Source organism: Rhynchophorus ferrugineus, unplaced genomic scaffold (genome assembly GCF_030347505.1).
Source record: "Rhynchophorus ferrugineus isolate W39M unplaced genomic scaffold, kcgeb_rfMv2 rfM3, whole genome shotgun sequence".
NCBI classification, from domain to species: domain Eukaryota; kingdom Metazoa; phylum Arthropoda; class Insecta; order Coleoptera; family Curculionidae; genus Rhynchophorus; species Rhynchophorus ferrugineus.
In genome coordinates, this window is record NW_027472582.1 from 53,211,701 (window position 1) to 53,234,771 (window position 23,071).

General features: G+C 30.2%; 1 protein-coding gene and 1 long non-coding RNA gene across 6 annotated transcripts in view; one reads left to right on the top strand and one right to left on the bottom strand.

Annotated features, from left to right (window-relative positions):
• The window catches only part of LOC143193589 (uncharacterized), a 397,105-nt gene that overhangs the window by 205,842 nt on the left and 168,192 nt on the right, over positions 1-23,071 (top strand). The gene's annotated exons all lie outside the window — the stretch shown is intronic.
• Positions 19,762-21,454, bottom strand: LOC143193191 (uncharacterized). Of its 2 annotated transcripts, XR_013004958.1 has the most exons (3): positions 20,374-21,454; positions 20,175-20,311; positions 19,762-20,103 (listed from the first exon to the last, which is right to left on the bottom strand). It is a non-coding gene; the product is annotated as an uncharacterized LOC143193191 (long non-coding RNA). The 2 variants fall into 2 exon arrangements; XR_013004957.1 differs by having other exon boundaries at positions 19,762-20,311.

Sequence of the window (23,071 nt, forward strand, 5' to 3'; positions counted from 1 at the left end):
CTTCTTGGTTTCGCTGCCGAAAATTTCAAGTTTAAGCCCGTCTCAGCGATACTTAAATAAAAGTCAACATTTTGACGGAACAGCCAGGAAGTTATTGTTCGACGTCGATGGATATTTTCCTTTTATATACCAGACGCCTCTAATACCTTTGTGTATTTTAAAAAGGTTTTCGAAATGTCGTTAAGCCTTAGTTAAATAAAATATAATACGACGCATACAGTCGTAACATGCTTTTTTTATTTCAACGAAACAGGTTTTTTCTTTTACGCTGATGGCACCTACCGAAAACATCTGCCTTATAATAAGTTTGAAATAAAGTATACTATTTTATTCTCTTTAATATACTTGTATCAGCACTTGTATTTAGTCTGTTCAATAAAACAGTGAATTCATGTCATCTGAATTGATCACGTCAAAATGCCGCAATGTTGCCGCATCAACTCTTGAGTTTTAGTTCATTTTGCCTTTGACATACAACAAAATTTTAATCTAAATAAAATAGTTGAATAAATATACTGTTAGCAAATATATTTTACTTTAACATTATAGTACCTCTAACGCATATACTATCGAAGGACTTAAAACTACAATTAATTATAGTTGTAGGCTTGTAAGTTTGTAGGTGGGAGTTGTATTTTATTATATTTCCACTAAACTCTTTTCCACGCCATCTACAAGAGTTCTAAACGCGGCTTTTAAACACGTAATACATTTTATTTTCATCGAAGTACGTTTAGTTCTTGTTTCCATCGGTACAGTGTTCCCTCTCATGTTAAAGTCATTTTGATATCACTGTATTTCTCCTTAATTTGTTCTGTTACTACCTATATGTTGTGTGTCTTTCTTGATAAAAAAACTCTAGATTTAATTACTACATTCTCCCTAATGCATTTGCTAGATATTGAGTGAAGTAAGGTAAATAAAAATTTGGAATGTATGTACATTGAATTAGTTCAGAACAAGAAAGTACAGGGCATTGGTGCGATTAACAAAGTGTTGTGTTTAGTGAAAACCCGAATCACTCACTATACTTTTGCTTTTTTTTTATTTTCTCTCAATCTAATAATTTTATGGATGACGTCGGTTCCTACTAACCAAGTCCATTTGGAAAAAGTGTTCCTTCGTGGTAATTTATTACAACATCCAATTTTTTATTTAATAAAACTTATTTTGCATGGTTATCTAGACTTTTCTATTATCTTTAATAGTATCTTAACCCTTATAGTAGTGGATAAAACTTTAACACTTTCCATATTTCAATGACATAATATATACACTAAGAACTACCTCGAATGAATTAAATAAGTTCTTAGCTTTTGAATCTACTTTACAAAGTGTTTGAGCTAGATTTAATCAGAAATAAAAAGATCACTTTATGCAAGATTAAGTCCCATGTTTTAAGCCTATTATACTCAATGCAAACATTCTACTACCTAAGCAAACATAAAACAATTATACAGTAACAGCATTCAGTGACAAAGTAAAAGCCAACGTGCCAATTACTTGGGAAATATTTACTTTACTTAGCGACCGTATCTTTCACCATATATTGTTGCTAATTTTAGATCGGAATTATCTCAGAGTGGGTCCAAACTTGTACAATTTAGATTGACTGGAGGGTAGATCGGGCGTTTTAGATTTTAATTACTCGCCGTTTTCAGATTATTATTGGAAAATTAGATTTCGACAGACTGATTGGATTATAAATATATTTCGATACTAAAGTTATTACTTTTAAGGGCATTTGATGTTACTTAAAACACATTTACATTGACAAAATCATTATCATCAAGGTTTGAGTAAAATAAAGAAAATAAATGGTTTTTGAGAATCTGATATAAGAGTAATCAATTTATTAAAATTAAAATTAAATAAATATTATTTATTATATTATTATAATTTTCGTGTATATTAATCAGAATAAAAATATATTATTTTAAATTTATAGTATACTAAAGGGAAAAAATAATGTTCTTTGATTGTTCTATTTTATGTTTTTATATAAAAATACCTTAAGGAAATTATAGGTTGTAAAAATATATTGAATGTACGAAACTATAACAAATAATTTAATAATTAACAACCTATTCCAGAACAAATTTATTGCATAACATACTTGTGTAGCACTCAGTTTCTTAAAGTATTTGCTTGTTTTTAAATTACTGATTTCTTATTAATACATCAGTTAATTATCTTAAGGTTTAGGGAAGAGCAGCGTATTGTTTAAAAAATACTCTCCCTAAGCATCGGGTATAGATGATGGTAATGACCGCTCTTCAAGTGTAGTGCGAAATAATACAGTTTTCTTATTCACCAACAAGAGCGTAGGACTTCTGGTTGTACTTGTTTTCAATATTAGGATGAATAAATATGGTCATTCTAAATTAAGAGGTGCTGGATTGTTAAGAAAAGTAGTCACATTATATAATGTTATAATTATAGTTATTAATAATTCGTTATAATTATATTATAATAATAGATATAATATATTATACTATAATAATATTAATTATAATTATAATTAAATATAATAAATGTTAGAATTTCAACAATTCATATATATCGTGTATATCTGCAAGGTAGCCAATCAGTTCACAATACGTTCTCAATAAGGATTTCTAATCCGGTGTAAAATTCTTTTTGTTGTCTGAACTTTTTTAATTTTTAGGTGGACAATATCTTGTCTTAGAGTTTACCACTTTACATCTAATACCTAAACAACGACTCTTATTCTTTGCTTTTTTTTCTCCACAATTTTCTAGCTTTTCACTGTTCTCGGAGGGCCATTTGGTTCAATCTTGTTTATTTCTTTTAATACATCTCAATTCGTTCGTTAATTTTTTACTTGTTTTTAAATTACTGTTTATCGGAGTGAGTTTCAAAGCTTTCTAATAAACATAACAAAGGAACACAGACAGATAAACAAAAATGTACGACATACCACCACAGGCTATGCATGTCATTTTTTTGAATAACTTTACTGCAACTTTTCTGTTCCAACTATATTCGAGCCCTTTACGGTCCCTGATGTATTACGATCGGCCTCCACAATTTATCTTTTGGTGGGAATTCGAAAAGCCGAAATCGATATCGCGATCAAAGGGAACAGAAAGAGCATCGAAAGTGATTTTGGCGAGATCTGAATATCTCGATCGCATACGCGGGACACGTCGGCCCCAGAACTGTCAATTTGCGAAGTTTGCGGCAAGATTGGATCGACGATAATGCCAGATTAGCTATTTATGGTCTTATGTAGGAAATGGAGACTGATAAACAGGACCAGAAAGTTAGTATACCTAATTTGGGTTTGTTTTATTGTGAAGTTAATATATAGTTCGATTTGATGGACCACTAGATATAATATACTAGACATATAAATGAAGTAAATTTCAAAGAGTCAATATTAGTGAGCTAAAATATATACCAAATAATATTATCAAATCTCTGAATAATTATCTTAAGACAAACATATCATGTAATATATTTTTTAAATGAAATCTCAATCTAGTTATCAATAAATTACGGAATTTTATGCCTTATATACCTCAAATAATATTTTAGTCATTATAATTTTAACGTCTGATAGCTACATATCCATAAGGTCTTTGAATAGCCGAAAGTATTTCAAAGGCAAACACATTTAATTTATAAGGACTAATTTCAACAATAAATATGATAAATTTGAGTTACTGGCTATTAATACACTGGTTAAGCAGAAGCATTTTATCGCATTTTATATTTTCAGATATATTAGAAATAATATATATGACTCACAGTTCCAACAGAGGCAATTTTTAATTTTTCACTTATGTACATTATAAGACGTATTAATTTGAATTTTATATTTCCAAACTAACTGAATAAATTGAAATAGTTATTATTTTAAAAATTAAATTAATTTGTTTTACGTAAAGTCAATAGATGTTTTAAAATATTTTTAATTAGTCAAGTTTACTAGAAACCCGAGATATATGAAAATTCATACCACGTTTAGTATATTTTATTTGAAACCTTTTTACAATTTTTTAACCGTCTCTATCTAGTAATTTTATATTCATTTTTCTTAGCAGGAAATTGAACCAAGTTCTAATTCAATAGATAACTATTATAATAACTATAATATTTTTTTTACATTTTTGTAATGCAATTATATACATAGTCATAAGAATTGTAATTAGACGTGTAAGAATTGTGTTTCGTCTATTTCCGTTAATTTTAATATGTAAATATATTTATATGTAAATATATATATCTTTAATGTGAAACTGATAAGCAAATGTGATAAGCTGACTTTTAGACATATTATAAACAATATATATCCTTCACAATTTCATAGGTTCTGATGTGCACTTTATCTTCATGTTTACGAGAGCTGCTATTTATATTTTCAACCTTGATAAGAGTACAAGTTGTTAGATATCTAACGTTTCCAACTAGATGTTTGATCTTTATAACCATAACCTTCTCCAGAATGTGATTTCTCAAGTGATTTTTAGATATATTACAAATGATATATGGCATTCACAATTTCATAGGTTATGATGTGCACTTTATCTTTACGTTTACGAGACTTTTTAGTCCGTGTTGTTAGATATCTAACGTTTCCAACTGAATGTTTGATTTTTATAACCATAGCCTTGTTCAGAAAGTGATATATTAAATGATTTTTAGGTATATTACAAATAATATTTGTCATTCACAATTTTATAGGTTATGATATCAACTCTATCTTTACGTTTACTAAGCTTACTATTTATATTTTCAGGCTTGACAATGGTAAATGCTGTTAGATATCTAACGTTTTCAATTCGATATTTGATCTTAATAACTATAACCTTCTGCAGAATGTAATTATCAAATGATTTCTTGGATATATTACAAATAGTATGTCACTTACAATTTCATAGGTTATGATAACCACTTTATCTTTATGTTTACGAGAGTCGCTATTTATATTTTCAGCCTTGAAATAGTAAGTGTTAGCTATTAACGTTTCCAACTGGATGTTTGATCTTTATAACCATAACTTTCTCCAGAATGTGATATATCAAATGAATTTTACATATTTCAAATAATATCATTCACAATTCCATAGGTTGTGATATGCATTTTATCTTTATGTATACGAGGCTTATTTTGACAAGTACACACTGTTACAAGTACACATTGTTTACAAGTACACATTGTTAAATATCTAACGTTCCTTTAACGGATAGATCTTTATAAGCGCAATCTTCCAGTTTGTGTTGTTATTCAAACACAATTTGTGCTGTTTACAGTGAAAATATTCTCCCAGTTATATAGTGAATATGTTCATGCAATGATTTTTTACTGACTTTTGTCGTAGAGTAGATAAGACTGCATCGATGAACTTACTTCGAATTATGGCAACGAAACGCCATCATTGGCCACGATGAAACCACAGTACTACGAGTTTAATCATGGTAGTAGCTCAATCAAGAACCAAAATCGTGAAGGTTGTCCAAAACTTTTTGTGCCAGAATGTATGAATGATCTGTGCCAAATGATATTATAAGTTTGTCATCTGATTTACAGTGATATCGACTTATCCTTGGACATCAGTAGGCGAGCATCAATAAGAAGTTGCACGTAGATTTACCTGTGAGAAAGATTTGTTCACGTTGGCTCACGCATGATTTGACAAAACTTACCTCAACTGGGGTGAAAGAAATGTATATTGATGATCTTAGAAGAATAATAAATATATTTTTGTTTACAAAGTATTATTTGGGTCAAAATATAAATAACAACCCTCGTATAAATTTAAGAGGTACTAATTTATATTTTATAATTGTACAAGTTGTAGCACTGGATATTTTCTGGAAATTATTCTGTCTACTTTTTAAATAATATTGGAAAACATTTGAGCTTCATTATTAATATAGTGGTTATTTAAAGGCTCCAGTGTTATTCTATTCATAATCATATTCTGTATAAAGCACCCTTGAATAATCCTCGCACCATCCAATTAAAATGCACTTGGATCGAGACAGATGGCCGAATCCTTTGACTGACTGACGCAACCGACTTTTTGTCCACTATAGTATTATATCTGGGCTAGCATCTGCGCTGTGCTCCCAACCGAACCAAATTTAAACAGGGCAATGTTGGGAATATCGTTCAAAATTACGGTAAAGTACATCATGATAATCCTGGTGTACTAATAGAGTTATCGCATGCCGTTTGTTCCTTACTATCGGTAACGTATCTGATGGTAAACGTTATCTGAATGGAATGGATATCAATTCTATAGAAGATAGCCAACATAAGCTAGATTATGAATATCGATTTTATTAAAGCTAGTTAATTATTAGTGTAATTCGTTAATAATAAGCAATTGAAAAAGGTTCTTGCTGCTTTTTTAAATCTAAATTTTATAAAATCCCCTTTATTTCGGTATGGTTTATCCAAGGACTTAATTTGTTTAACGATCGAAACAAGTGATAGTGTAAGGGGACAAGCTGAACCATACGGCATGTAGAATGTCCCATTGGCTATTACCCAAATCGTTTTAATCAGTCGCGGAACATTGAGGTCGAGCATTATAAAGGCGAAATCTGTACATATCTCGTTTCTTATCAGTTAATTGCATTTTTCATCCAAAGCTTTCTTCAACTTAACCAATAATTATTAATAATGTTTGCTATAAGTGATTTGTTTAATTTTAGCAGCTCATACTACGGCACGTCCGTACATCATCATCCTACCAAATCCAGAACCTCAATATGGCATCATGAATATGGAATACCATATATACTTCTATATCGGTTTTACTAGTATACCGAGATTATCCCACTTTGAATTATCATAATATATGCAATTTATTTTCATCATCCCTAACAATAAGATTTAAGAACCATTTCCTTATCTAGCACCGACGTAAGGTTTCGAACATCTCTCGGCATCATTCCGTTATCCATCCAAAAACCATTCATTTCGAATAATTCGAAAAACTTTTAAACATTAGTCAATGACAGCTTGATAAAAATTTGGTGAATGTACAAATTGTTCTTGATTTTTTGGTTTATTTTAGAGTCTCCTTTTTACCAACTAGCTTTTATCTGAATTGGACCACACGTGAGCTCTAACCTACGGTCCTTGACATTAAGCCTACCGATTGACGAGTGACATACTTAGAAATCATCCCGGAAAATATCCGGTCTGGTTACTTAATGACTTTTCTTATCGGGTGTTGCTCCTTGCCTAATGGACAAGGACAAATGTAAATTTACCACTTTTGTCGTCTTGACCACTTGTCTAATCCATCAAACAAAAAAATTCCTATTCATATGAAGAATTAGACAAGGGGAAATATTTATTATATTTTCTTTAATTATTATTATATATAATTAGTAACTATTCTCTATAACAATTTATATATAATATATAATTCGAATATACTGTAGGTGTAAGACATATAGGTCTCCCATCAGAAAAGGAAGTATTTAAAAAAATAACAAGAAATAATTAATTTATGGAAATTGAAATGATAATAATTAATAATATGTTAGACAGTTGCGTTCAAAAGCAATAATACATTGAATGTTACCGTGTTATAATATAAAGGAATGAATATAAACCAGTAACAAAAAGCAGCCTGAACGGTAAACTTTCGTTATTTAATAATATATTTTATAGTGCTACAATCGATTATTGAAGTCTAGTATTGAAGTAAACTGATTGAACTAGCTCCAATATAATTTTTTTTAAACGGTTACATTTGCCAAAGAAAAAAATTTTTAGAGATTACCCACACTTACACTTCATGGTTGCCATGCCAAAGCTCGATTAATAATCAGAGATGTTTTTACTCCAAAATCTGAAGTAATATCTCAGCGAAAAAAAAGTCATAAAGACGATTTGAAGCAAATACTCATTCCAAGGGATTGGAGCGATCGAATATTAATCATAAAGAAATATAAAAAATAGAAAAACATACAAAAACAAGTAAGTATATCGATAGATGTTGAACAACAATTTTTTTCTTGTCTACAGCACTTACCACATTTCTTGGCAACTCTTTTTTTGTATTTTCATATATATATTTGTATTAATAACTAGACAAAATACGATATTTGGAAATTATTTTTATTTTACATATTATAGTTAACCATTATAGCTAGGAAATATTGTAAAAATGGTATAGATTAGTTTTAATTTTTATAGATTATTTTACTTTTTTTGTTCGCACTTCAAAGTTTAATTTATTCAAGTTAATTATGCTTCTTTTATAAAATTCTCCTCCTTATACACAATTATAATAAATTAAAAAAAGGTTTATTGGTGTACTAATAATTATTCCTATTATGCCCTTTTTTCAAAAAGTACTTAATTTCTAACAATTTTGAAATCACAACTAAAATATAAAAGTATTCTATTTATTATTTAAGAGAGCAACAAAGGAACGGTAATAAATGTGACGAACTGTTATAAATAAACAGAACATGCCCGTCTACAACTACACGTAATGTTCGTTAGTCTGCAGCTAGAAACAAGAGAAAAATTCGAAACAGTAACAGCTGAAAAGTCAAATTTTAGGAAATGGAAACTCGAATGACAGTAGTAAAATTCCAATTAATTTTAAACTTCTCGTTAAGGAAAGAACGGGAGATATCTACAGACTAAACCTATCCCTTTTTCAGATTAACAACGAACCTTAATAAAATCCCGAGGAGATCCCGTGAAGGCATCCTGAGTGTCTAGGAAAAACGTAAAACGTTCGAGATTAAGTGGCTTTTATAAATGAATGAGCTCTGTTTAAAGGCTTAATGTACTGATGAAAGATAACGATTTTGATGGAGCGAAATCAAGAAGTAGAATTTACTCAGCCATGATTCATGTTAAAGACGATTGGCTACTTGAAAGTTTAAAGGTTATTTGAATGTATTCATGAATTAATCTGTTGTAATATTTTAGGTTAAATTAAAATTATTAAGTTAATAAAACGTCACACAAAATATTTGCTTGCTCAATTATTTTTGATAATCTCTACTTTTGCTCAGATGTTATGGTTAGCAATAAGCTTAACCCAGATAGACGCTAGTTGATAAAAATAATATAAATTATTTTATATTATGTTTAAATTAGAAAATACATTTCACTTTTATTGGTTGGTATAAAAATATGAAATAATAATTAAGTAGATGTGGTAATTAATTATAAAATATTTTCTACAACAGATAACGTAGTAATTATTAACTAATTATTTATTGGAAGTAAAATGTATTTAACTAAAATAACAGGAAGCTTAAGATAAGTAAAGAACATTTAAGTTAAGAATATATGGAATAGTTGAATAGATTATATGACGACCACTAGCAACTCCTTACCATCTTCATGAGTTCATGAGATGGGTATTACTTTCAGGTAGCTAGTTCGGACAACACTGCTTAATCTAGAGTTGTTGGTGGAGATAAAAGTACACATATTCCTTTTCCGAAATGTCAACTTTTGGATAATCTATATTAAAATATAATTTATGTAAATATTATTACATTATTACCCAATGATTGTGATAATTTTATTTAATTTATCATCAGAACGATATTCTACAAAGTATTCGTAGAAATTAAATAAAATATAAAATCGCAAATTCCAAAAGGCAACAGCCTAGGGGTGAGTTTAGTAGTTCAGGCAAAGGAAGTTTTCTGAATTCCAATGTTTGTACTCAAATTCCAACGGGTAGTTTTCTCAACATAGTCTAACTTCAGAGAGATTAGCGACGTAAGCATATGCTATATTATTTTCTTGATTTTAGTTTCCATTGGTTGAGTAAATTTCACTCACATCACCGGTTTTGATACGTGCTAGGATGATAATACATATTTTATCTATTTAAAGATATTACCTTTAAACTACACCCATGAAGCATATTCCATATTAATAGTATAAATTTTACATAATAGTACATCTGCTAGTCTCTAAAGAAAGTTTTGAGAAATATTTTATGAAGAGAACTTTACGAACGAAAAAATGGGAAGGGCCTATAGCCGATGAGAGCATGAAAGGGGAACGACATCCCTTCGCGAACGAGCTCGACGGAAACAAATATGAAAGTTTGAAATTTGAAGAACCGGGGGAATTATAAATCAAATCGATATAATTGCGTCACATTTCACGAATAACGTCGCCTCCACTCAAATACGGAAGGCCCTCATAAAATAGGTCATAACTCAATTTATCTTATTTTAATCGCCCTTTTGTAATATATACATACTTTATATAGATGATTTAGAAAAAATAACGCATTAGATTTTCAAAAGCCTCTCTTGAAACAAATTTGTTACAGCACAGAACAATTCGCCATATCCAAGAATCACTTGATGCTAGGTCCGAACAATGAGTCAGATGTATAAGAATCTCCCAACCCAGTTCTCAGTGCTTCGGGAGAATCGTAATCAGTATATGGCCTGACATTTTTATGGAACACACCCACTGTACTAATGAACAAAGATGACCACTTCTACCTAACTTATTCATAACTATTTTTTCATTTTTGTACAATGCTCCTGGGCATATTAAATTGAATATTCCCAAAACATAAGTAGTTAGTTTCATTTTATTAATTTTATAGTAATGGTTATAAATTTTGGCAAAAAAAAGCCTACCAACAGAATGCATTTTGGAACACGATATTTTCTGATTTTATTCTAAATAAAAATATGATTTAATATAATTACTGCATACTTTTATTTGCAACAAAGATTTAAATCTAAGAACTGATTTGTCGAACTAAACAGAAGAAATAGAAGATTATACATAATGTCGACCTTTTTTTAATCTATTATAATAAACTATAAAAATAAATAAAATCTAACTTTTCTCGTTTCTCCCGATTCTCAAGGTGTTACTGTAAATATGTTATATATATTTTAAAATTAGTTACCAGACCTATTTTATGTTTTTATATTCACAATTTTAAGGTTTAATAAGCATAATTTTGGGCATCATTCTTACCATCTTAAATTTATCTCATTTATACTTATTGCGTATTGTGAGTTCTGAATCAGAGACCTGTATATTAAACTTACTAACGAGCAACCAGTTTAGACGTCATCCTTTCTGGCTATTAACTGATCGTTGGATTGATTTAAACACACATCTAAGCGATATTTGAACTGGCGATTATGAGTAGGTAATCAGTATGTTATTAGTAGGAAAACCGTCCCATCGTTTTGACAACTGCGTTACCAACTCAAAAACATTAAGCAAACAAATATTGCGTGTAATAATTTTTATTATTTCAATAGTTCTAAATTATTGTAGCTAATTAATTCGTAAGAATATTCAAATCAGCTCCGTACGAGTAACCGAGGGAAGTAGTATCGTATAACTAACAAAGTAGAGAGGATCTTTCACAGAAATGTCATAAAATCGTCTTCAACATGAACCATAGTTCAGTAAATTTTCTTTCCTGATTTCGCTCCATTAAAATCATTATTTTTCATCAGTACATTAAGCCTTGAAACAGATCTCATTCATTTATAAAAACCACTTCATCTCTAACGTTTTAGGTTTTTCCTAGACACTCGCGATTTTATTAAGTTTCGTTGTTAATTTGAAGACGGGATACATTTAGTTCGTAGAAATATCTCCCATTCTTTTCTTAACGAGAAGCTTAATATTAAATGAAATTTTACTACTGTCATTCCAGTTTCCATTTTCTAAAAGTTGACCTTTTAACTGTTACTGTTTGGAGTTGTTTCTCCTATTTTCACTTGAAACTACTAGACTTTACATCAACTGATAGACAGACATGTATTGTATATTCGACATTTATTACTGTTTTAGTGAATTTATATATCATACCATACCATGACAAACATTCAAACAATATTTTTATAAAACCTGACCGTTAATTTATCGGAATAAGTTATTATTTTTGTAATTTTGTACCCCGTTTTCATATATTACGGTTATATTAACGCCTATTTTATGGCCAATAAATATCCAGAATAATTTCAGGCAATTATTCGAATTTTTCTCAAATGGCCTCCATAAAGTTTGCTATTAATGTAATACTTACCTGCTAAGCCGCATTCAAGAATTATTTTAATGTGAATAACTTTCACTGGCATTTTCTCTGCAAGTTTTTTATATAATTGGCATATTATGGGAATCTTTTGGCATATTATGGGAATTTTAGTTTCAATGGTTAGCTCAGTTGCATCAATTATTGTTATGAGTACGGATTTAGATGTTTTTCCAATTTTCTTCTTTTTAGTCATATTTTAGAAAGACTTATACCAAATAAATAGATTTCAAAAATTGTTATAGGGAAATCGCTTATTTAAGTGGCTCTTAAGGTTCCAGCAAGCTGCTCTGTAGTTTAACATGAAAACCTCGGTCCAGAAATACGTACAACTCTAGTCTCAGTTCGCATTCTTTGTCACTAGTATCAAAACTCCACTCTAAAAAGACCAGAGCAAATACTTAGTGTTAAAATTAAAATAAAAACGGGTTGATATGGCTAATAAAGTATAAAGAAGGTGTGTTTAGTGAAATAACATAGTTTAAATTTTAAACAGAAACCATAAGGTTTTTAAGAGTCACTGCAAGCTAATCCGATGCGACTTAATGTCATCATGCTTCAACATTTATTTGTATGCCTTAAATATCGATTTCAATATTTTCTTATAAAAATTTTGATATATTTTTATTTGATCTTCTATATTTAACCGAGCTATATGTATACGTACGTTTTGATATAAGGTAAGAGACATTTACCGAAATATAATTGGATCTTTAGAAAGTGTCACCACAAGCTTCCCTTCATCGATAAAATAAATTGAAATTTACAAAGAGCAAACTCTATATTTCGTCTAAAGGAGAATCCTTAAACATATATATCGAAATCCTTGGCTGAGTTTTTCTAACGTTATGAAAGAAATAAGAACATACTAAATGATTGATTTGTAATAGAAGACTTAATCTGTTCTTGATAAGGGAGATTACATATATGATTTATGATCTTTACATATTATACAAGTGAATTGTTTACAGTAACTTTTCAATGAACCGACTAATCCCATTATATATAATTAAGAGGTTTATGGTTGAGAATTTCTGATACTTTGTACTTGTTTTTAACAAATTTAATAAAGTACAATTAAGGTTATTGATTATTTTAAAACATTTTTTTTTTGACAAATTCAAGATATAAATTATGGTAATGATAAGACCTTTATATTTATCCATAAACATTACATATTTTTGTTTATTCAATATACCTATAAAAACAAAATAATTGCCCTTTATGATGAATTTATCATCATTGTTTAATGTTATTGCAAAACATATCAAATATTCATTGTAATATGGTTTATATTTGGTAAATATAGTAGAGAACTATATAATAATAGGACCGATACAGAAATAAATATACATCGGTATATATAAATCATAAAGCTACAAGGAAATTTCAGTCTTATGATGAAATTAAAGTTCTGAAAAAAGAGTTCTTAAGAAGCTGGAAAACTGAAAGTATCACAAAATCTCATGTTCTTTTAATATTCAAAATATACATATTAACTATATTGCCTGTTAAAATAATTGTATGATAAGCATATAAATAACTATATTGCGAAAATTTTAGCTAATGCTCTAGCTATTAAATTAATACTGATATATGGTACTAATATACTATGATAAAATATATGTTGTTTTAAAGTGTCCAATCATTTCGTTCCCCTACAGTTTCACAAGAAATGTGGGGAGAACCGTAAAACGTATAATCCTCATCGCTTCTGACTACACTGGGAATGGTTTTATGTATCTTAGAGGGTTTGAAAAATTTATAGTCGCTTCATATTCACGACTGTAAATTTACTTCGCATAAAATAACGTTCACATATGTCGTAGGCGTAATGAAAATAGCAAAGATTATTGAGATTAAGTAACCTTTATATACTAAATACACAGATGTGGTAACTTAGAACTGTTTGTTGATTAATTAAAATTGGTTTTTATTTGTATTAATAACTAAACGCTCCCGTAAAATAAATTTCAGAAAACATGTCATTCTAAAGTAAATTCTTGTTGTGTTTTTTTGAGTGTCATCCCATCTATTATCGAAAATAAAAATACTGAAACGTCTCAATATGTTGGATGTTGAAGCTCCAATATGTCGACGCAGATTCATTATACACGAAGCAAAATAATAAACTACAGATTAAATAGCTTAGTAATGCCAAGAGGTATTCTGCTTAAAATAAATGTTTTTCTTGAACCTTACGTTAATTAGTTCGATAACCAAGGCAGGGCAGAAGTCAATTGACAGTCAAAGAAGAAGATACTGCTCGACTATGGTCATTTTCTCTCGGCTCCATACAAAATTATTTTTATTGAACTCAGAATAGTTCCTACTCTTTTAGCTCTTGAGTTTCTCAAGGTTCTCTTAGCCCTAATATTATCATATAATAAGATCAAATCTTTGTTTTGTTGATTTTCATTTATACGCAGAAGCTGGAAGGTCTCATTGAAGCGCCCTACAGTAATTTGATCTCATTGAGACTCCCCATGTTCCTTGCTGTTCCTCTTCCATCTCTTTAATGTTCTGATCAAATCTTTCACCATGCTCTTCGCTCCAAAATTTTCCGGAAAGTAGTCAAGGTGGGAATGAAAAAAATGTACTTTTATACCTATTAGGCAACCTAAAGCTTGAAATGCTCATAGCATTCTTTTGACAGTGTTTTTATAGTTAGGGCATTTATGATTGCAATCCACCTTTCTTTTTGAGGATCTGTCATGGTTGAAATGATTTGTGGATTGTCTAATCTCTGGTCCGACGAAAGCACCCCCTCATCTCTAGTTCTGAGAGTTTGAAAAATTTGGAACTATTTATTTGAAGCAATTTTCATATTTGGGAAGTGATTTTACAGTTGCTGATCTATCCCCACTTTATGTGCAGCGGTAGTAAAGAACTTTATACGGAGGTTACTGTATTTATTGAAAAATATTATTTTCACCAACTTTAAACTCTCTCGGTGGCCAACTCTGGTTGGTCCATTAGTTTGCTGGTCACTCCTATCCCATAGATACAAAAAACAAAGAAATATGGTAAACCCAACTTGTTGTACTGGGTACGGAATGACCTACAGGAATGGAAGCATAAAGACCGCCGTTGTGAAACAGAACTGCTTTAGCCTCCTTTTGATGAATCTATGACAAAGTTCTATTTGATATGTTGCGATACTACAGAATATTTTCATTACATATATTTCATTATGTATTAGCATTACGAGAAATTTCAGGCTTTATACAAGTAACTTCAATAAGGTAAAATAATAAGTCACAACTCTAATTTATTAAAACTCAATAAATTATATCTAAAACAAGTGACTTTAACCATAACTACAAGCATAACATGAATAAGGCCTATGGAGATAAATAATGCGTATGTATTAAAATACAAAGCATTTTTATAGAAAAGTTTTTGTTCACAGTCTACAGTAAAAAATTCAACATTGCTCATGCTTAACGGGTGTTAACATACCAAACAGATTTTTATTTTTAAGCCCATTTGAGGTATTAAAAGACTTGGGAATACTGGAAATCTATTTGATATCTAAAACTCTTAAAGTTATTTACTTAAACATAAAATAAAAGTTAAACTAAATTGTAGGTATCTCAGAGATATATAGGTTAGAATTCGATTTATACAGGTTAAACCGAGAGCTGCCACCGTCTAATGGCTTTTAATAATAGAAAGAGCATCAGACACGAAAAGTCGATTTCCTTTAACCTAACTCTCTTAACTCTATAGACCTTTATATTTTCGCATTTCGCCGAAAGCGGCCTTCTAATCTTATTCCATGAAAGAGCATTTGTTTGCATCCAAACCAAACAATTAGCTGGAAATAGATCGTTCCGTGATATTTTCCTACCATAAAAGGTTAATTGTCACATTAAAATTAGATTCTTATAATTTTATCTTGATAGAATTTAATCTAGATTATCTAATTAATACATAATATTTAAAATCGTAGGCTGGCTCCTAACTGATAAAAATGTAAATATTAGCGAAAGAAACTGCAGCAAAATTATTTTTACTTCTGTAAAATAGCTTTGAATATTTAGCTTTGAATTTTAAATCTTTTGAAAATGTCCAGACAATATATTACATTATTTTGGATAGAAACCTCGATAAGAGTTACATTCTCACTAAAAGCTAATTTTACCGATACTTAGATTTAATAGCAATGATCAAAACCTAAAGTGATAATATTTCAAGCAATATTCCAATATATTTGTGGTGTGTTTTTATTGATTTGTTAGCCAATATAGTAACATCTCTACATCAGGCTTTTTTAAAATGCAAAGTTTCACATAATATTACTCACCATATCATATCAAAATCCTAACACTATCATATATTTCTGTAGCAAATTCTAGTACTGAAGGCATTTTTGGGATTTCTTCACATGGATTTTATTAAAAACTTACGAACTGAGCTGCCTTACGTGGATGTGTGATGAACATGAAATGATAATGTTTGAAGAACCAAAGTAACCTAACACATATTCATTTGGGTCTGAATAGGGTTTAAATTTTTTTTCAAAAATCATCATCACTGCATACAATGTTTTGTTGACTGTTCATATGCAGCTATATAAATAATCAATATAACTGAAACAGTTCTTTTATTCTAATTTTAGAAGACTTTACTAAACGTTATTCAAATAAAATGATATATGTTTTAATTCGCTATAATCTTCCAACATCAATTACGCTGATAACTTTGAGCATACTATCTCTGTATAAACTTGGAATTTAATGGATACCTTTAGTACTAAATAAACTGTAAACTATACGATGTCATAGACATTTAAAATATCTTCAGATGCATTAGCAAATAGAACTCCTAGAGTAACTGATGAATATGCCCCAATCGCAAGACAGTATTAATTAATTTTTGCATATATATAATATATATATATATATATATATATATATATATATGTATGTATGTATGTATGTATGTATTGATGGAAATCTTTTAAATTGCCAAATTCGAATTTACCTAGTTTGAATATATAACAAATTATATATTATTACATATTATGGACGAAATTTTACGTCCATAATATAAAAAATATAAAAAATGTGTAATATTTAGACTAAAACTGTTTCGTATATTTAAAATATAAATTTGAAAAAAGCTGTTAAAATATGTTTATTTTCTTAGATATACAATAAAAATGGTTGTATTATTTAATCATGACTGCCAACTTATCTGATATGCAAATAATGATACTAAACTACAAAATATTCTATTATTATAAATTAGCATTTAAGTACTGCTAACAAATGCGCTGGCGAAAAAGTAATTTCGGTTATTCATGAACCAGTCGTATATATCTAGTCGTTGTATATGGCGAATATTTATATTGAACACTATCTTTTTTATATCTATTTATGTGGGTTCGAGAATGGTGTATTTAGACCCGGTTGGTGGCTGCGATAAGGTTCTTAATAGATTGAGGCAATAGCGAGATGTACGTCAAGTTCGAATATGAAGCCGAAATACAGCATTGTCATGCTTTTAAGTACAAAGGTGAATCAGTCGGTATTTTCTGTGCATCAGTAAAAGTTTAACTTTCATTATTAACATCAGAAGCATTAAAAACACTATTAGCTAGGGCCATATCCAGATGGCATCGTTTGTGGTAACAAAAATCTTCAAAATGGTAATAGTTGTAACTATGAATAACCATTAAAGTTTCAAAGCCTACAGTGCCATCAAATTGATTATTTGTTTTGCCGATCCAAATTTTTTGCAATTTTTTTATGACTGACAAAAAGCAACAAGTTAACACACACTGTCAACTCAACTTCATCAATTAGAGGAGGAGAGAGAAATTGTAACAACTTTGGGGACGTTTCTGCAAAACCAATTGGTCTAGTTGTTCAACACTGTTTCCAATAGATTTCTAAACAACTTCATTATTGCCATGCCATCATTATCATCAATCAATGAAAATCAATCATCATCAAAACAATCTTCAATGGATTGTTGATATATATACGAAATATGCATGCGAAAAAAATAAGAAAGTGAGCATTTACGATACATTAAGTTTAATCATACGAAGCTTCGTTCTGAATAATTCATATATTATCGTAATGCTATATCGGTAATGCCGATGAAACAATTGATACGGATAATATCGGTGCCGCATTTATTTTTCCATCATCATATACTGGTATTCCGCGTCACATGAAAGAATATATTCAAAACGCCATAATTTGTATCCGTGTACACGATTGACTAGGTATTTCAATCACATTTACGTGTAATCCAAACTGGTATGAAATTAAAATTGTATTATTGCCAAGTCAATCATCAGTACATCGCCATATCACTGGACGTGCGCACGGACAAAAATTAAAATCTTTGATAAACATCATTACACAACACCCGGTATAAAAAATTATGAATGATGATGATGAAAAATGTTATTTCAACATGAACGAGACATGACATATGTTTTCATTATTATTACAAAAACTGTCACAATAAAAACATTTAAATTATTTATTATACTGCTAGCGAGTTTAACTTATTTTTTCTTGTTAACAGATAACAGATATTGAAATCGCTTTATAATTCGACATATTTAAAAACAAATTAGTGTTAAAAGTACTGTATAAAAATAGTATTTATATAACGTTCACCATAGCAACGTAAGTATTGAAAAAGAAAATAGAGAAGCATTTTAACTACATTCTTTATGACCATAATTGCTTTCGAACTGCACATCGTCCAAAACAGACAAGAGCTTATTTTAAAGTTAATGGCCCATTCACATAGCAATACATATTTCAATATCCGAAAAAAATGAAAAACAATTTTCGTTCATCACATTCTTGAAGAAAACGCAAGATTAACCTTCCCGAATTTCGCAGACGCGTAATAAGCTTGATAATACCTTTTCGTTTCACGGCAGTTTTGTTTTTCGCTAAGCTCACTTCCCTTCTTTTTTTCCTCTCCTTCTCTGTGAGACTTATTTAATCTTACGATTTGTTTCCTCGGCGGGCATTTCTCTTTCAGGGATAATCCTTGCAAATACGGTTATTTCGTTCTTTATTCGGAAGGAATTTGTTTCGAAACGCGAAACGCTTTAAGGGCGAAACTTTTTTCTATCACGACTGCCAAAAACCGTCGCGTAAAATATGTAACGCTCGGAAACGATGGGGATCTGCTTCGTTGGCAGTGATTTGTCAGGGATCGTTATTTTACTTACCGCACGGTTTCTTAAACATAATACTTGCCCCGCACGAGTAATTTATATGATATATTTCGTAAATCTCGACTCTATATTTCGTAATATATGAGTTATTTCGCGCAATTATGTTTTGAATAACTTGCAGCCGAGGGCGTCACTTAACAAGGGTTATTTTTATTAATAGATCTATTAATAATGTAATGCCAAAAAATCGTCACTTTATTCTCGTAAATCGTCTCTTATATTGTTCGCCACATATTACTGCCATATTGTTTATAATATTACTTATAAGATGCGGTAATTACTTTGCGGTTTTTGTAGCAGGTACTACTACCAATAAATATGCATTGTTATGACTTGATACATATGTTATAGTCATTCCAGTATTCCAACAGCCAATGCACATGATCAAAATTGATAATGCAACGTAGTCATATCAAATTTAAGGCTTTGTTTATTTTAATTCTGACATACCAAAATACTAATGTTAATAAAATAATTAAACAAAAACAACGCCATAAAATATAATTTATTTTATTTTGTATATATAATCCTTTTAACCGACGAGGGTTTATCTGTACTGGACCCACCGTTTAACGTGAGCGCCGAACCACGGTCTCCGACTCTGATCCTCGGCATTGAGCTAATCGATTGACGAGTAACCAACTTAGAAATCATCCCAGAAGACATCAGGTCTTACCCAGCCCGGTTACTGGCGTGACTGGGATCATCTTCCTTGTCGAATTTTGCACTCTTGCCTAAGGACAATCACAAATATAATTTACGGCCGTGCACCAGTAAGATTCGAACCCGCGACTATCGCAACAGTAGGAGGACTGTCCTATCGTCTTTACCACTGCGCCAACCAAGCCGGCTGTAAATATTGTAGTATATCTAATGCATATATTATTGAGGAACTTAACCTACAGTTAATTAAACAGCCGCAATCGTCTGTAGGTTAGAGTAATTTGATTATATTTACATTGAACTGCTTTCCATACCACCTATGAGGTAGAGTTCTAGGCGATTTTATGTATGTTAGTGGTATCCCCTGGAGGCCTAATCTACCAATTAACAATTGTATATCAAAGTAATATATCTTACTTTCATTACAGAGCATATTTACCTTTTAATATTTAGTTCTTGTTTCCTCAGGTTGTAAAGAATACTAAAAATATAGTAATACCTAAAAATACTTCCTGAGCTTGCTGATCTATTCAATAGGTCTAAAAATGCGACAAGATACCTAGAAAGTCCTAAGGACGACATAGAATCATTAATTAGTATTATGGTTAAATTCATATTATTTTTATTTATGTTATAGTTACCTCTGGGTCTGGATCTGTCTGGGCATTGGTTTCCTCCTTGAATGATTCATGAGAATAACACAATGACGTTACCTTCTATTACGATCACAAGCACTGTAAATTGTTGTATTTGTGTGACTATGAAATAACCCTTTAAAATATAAAAAATCAATTTTTCCTTACAATCACGAAATATGCATGCACAAACCTAACCAATTCGAGTAAACGAATCTTATTTCACAAATCATTTTAGTGTACTCTTAGTTTTAGGCAACAAATGTCGCTCCAATCCAGAAGCGAATTCAGTTCAAATATAAGCGGCCGCATAAATCGCAATACTAAAAATTATTCTCAATTTTTTATATTCTATATCGACTGAAGCAAACATATAAGTTTCATAACATACTATTGAATTAAAAAAAACCTTTTTGCTTTATTAAATCTATAAGAAATGCGTCCTGAAAAATATTCTGTCATGACCCAAATTAAGCCGTTTAGAAAGGGTGAAGCTTATGTTTTAGGGTTGAATTACTCCTCTCTGGTTCTATTAAAAGGGACTTAGGGAAGATGATACTTGTTTTTAGTGTTTTTCCCGCATCTCCTACAAATGTCCGTGTTTCAGCTTTAATAAATAAAGAAACAGCTGTTACAGGTATATTTGTGAAATGGCAAATTTTTACGGCAAATATCAGGAACATTTATTTTACGAACTAGGTGCTAGCTAGGATGTAGGTAACTAGGAGTGCTGTTTACTTATTGGGTTGTTAATTTATTTTTCTATTTTAATTGCCTAAAATTCAGTATACGTTAATAGTCATTTCTAAGTATCACTTTTGTTTTTCAATTTATCTTTATTTAATGTTTTATCCTATTTTATTTTTATTAAAAAACTGTCAAACACTTACTGCATAAAGTACCCTTTTTTGAAAAATGTTTACCATCGTCGTCGCCATACCCCTTTTTATTCCTTATTTATTTCATGGAAAAGACTTTTTTTTACTATACTTTAAAGCCTCCTTTTACCAACTATGGGTTTATCTGGACTGGACCTAAAGTTTAACTTTGGCTCCGAACCACGGTCCTTAGCATTAAGCCTACCGACTGGCGGGTGACCAACTTTAGAAATCATCCCAGAAGACATCCGGTCTTACCCAACCTAGTTACTGGCGTGACTGCGATCATTTTCCTTGTCGGATTTTACACTCTTGCCTAGAATAATCACAAACATAAAGTTACGACCATGCCCCAGCAGGCTTCGAACCCCCAGCTATCGCAACAGTAGGAAGACCGTCCCATTGCCTTTACCACCGCGCCACCAAGCCGGCAGGAAAAGACTTAATAAATTAGCAATATATGCAGTGAGTGCTATATTGTGTACATCCAAAGTGAATGTAGTATAAAAGTATGTAGTAAAAAATAAGGTAAATAATTAATAATGTTTAGTTAATCTTAGATATATTTCTATACTAATAATTTTTATTTTCACAATTTTGACATCAAGAAACATTTTCCGAAAATATTACTGAAGAAGCTAAAGCCAATAATAAAACTTGATAACTTAAGCCCACACTAACAGAAAATTTATGATTAGTATATTTATCAGTCGATTCAAATGAAAACACCTAACAATTTCTTAAATTCATAGACTAGAAAACACTGTAGTGACCTATACAATATGAAGGTTTTCTTGAAAAAAATAGATATTATTTGCATTTTTTCTTGTCGTATCACAAACCTTCAACAAAATTTGGTGCGAAACGATAACATCACCAGACTACATTACTATTTTGAATTAAGAGGAATACAAAGCAGTTCTATACTAGTGACATACCTAAAGTGGAAGGATTTTCTATAGCTATAAACACAGATAATACAGTATTATTAGCAATGGCTAAAATTCTAGAAGCATATAGAAAGAAATTTCAAACAACTAATGATAAAATAGTAGATAAAATAATTCACCGGATGATTAGACACTTACTTTACAACTTTGCATGAAAAATATATTCATAATGAACAACACCATTTCTTCGTCTAATTATTTTTGATTCATCATTCAAAGATGCAAAAATTTAATATATAAAAAATCTCGGCACTACGGCGCAAAATTACCCATAGCATACATTCTCCTCCATTATGTTCGGTTTTTTCTTGCCTTTTTATGTTCTGCCTCTGATTCGAACTTTCCTCATATGTTCCTCCTCTTTGGCTTTCCGCTGCAACGGCCTGCAGCCATCTTATTTGTCTTTGTTTGGTCGACCTCTCCCTATTTTTTTCGAAATGTATTTGTATATAACGTATGACATATTAGCCTATTAAATAATAAATACTTGTAACATATTATTCAATTATATTAATTGTTATTTATATGATTATATTATTATAAAAAAAAATCAGCTAATTTTGACACTAGCAGGCAATACATTAGTATTAGGAATTTGATTAACAATTGATTTTATTTTTTTCAAACGCACTATAGTCATAGACTAATAGAAAACTCAATAGTGGACTCTGGTG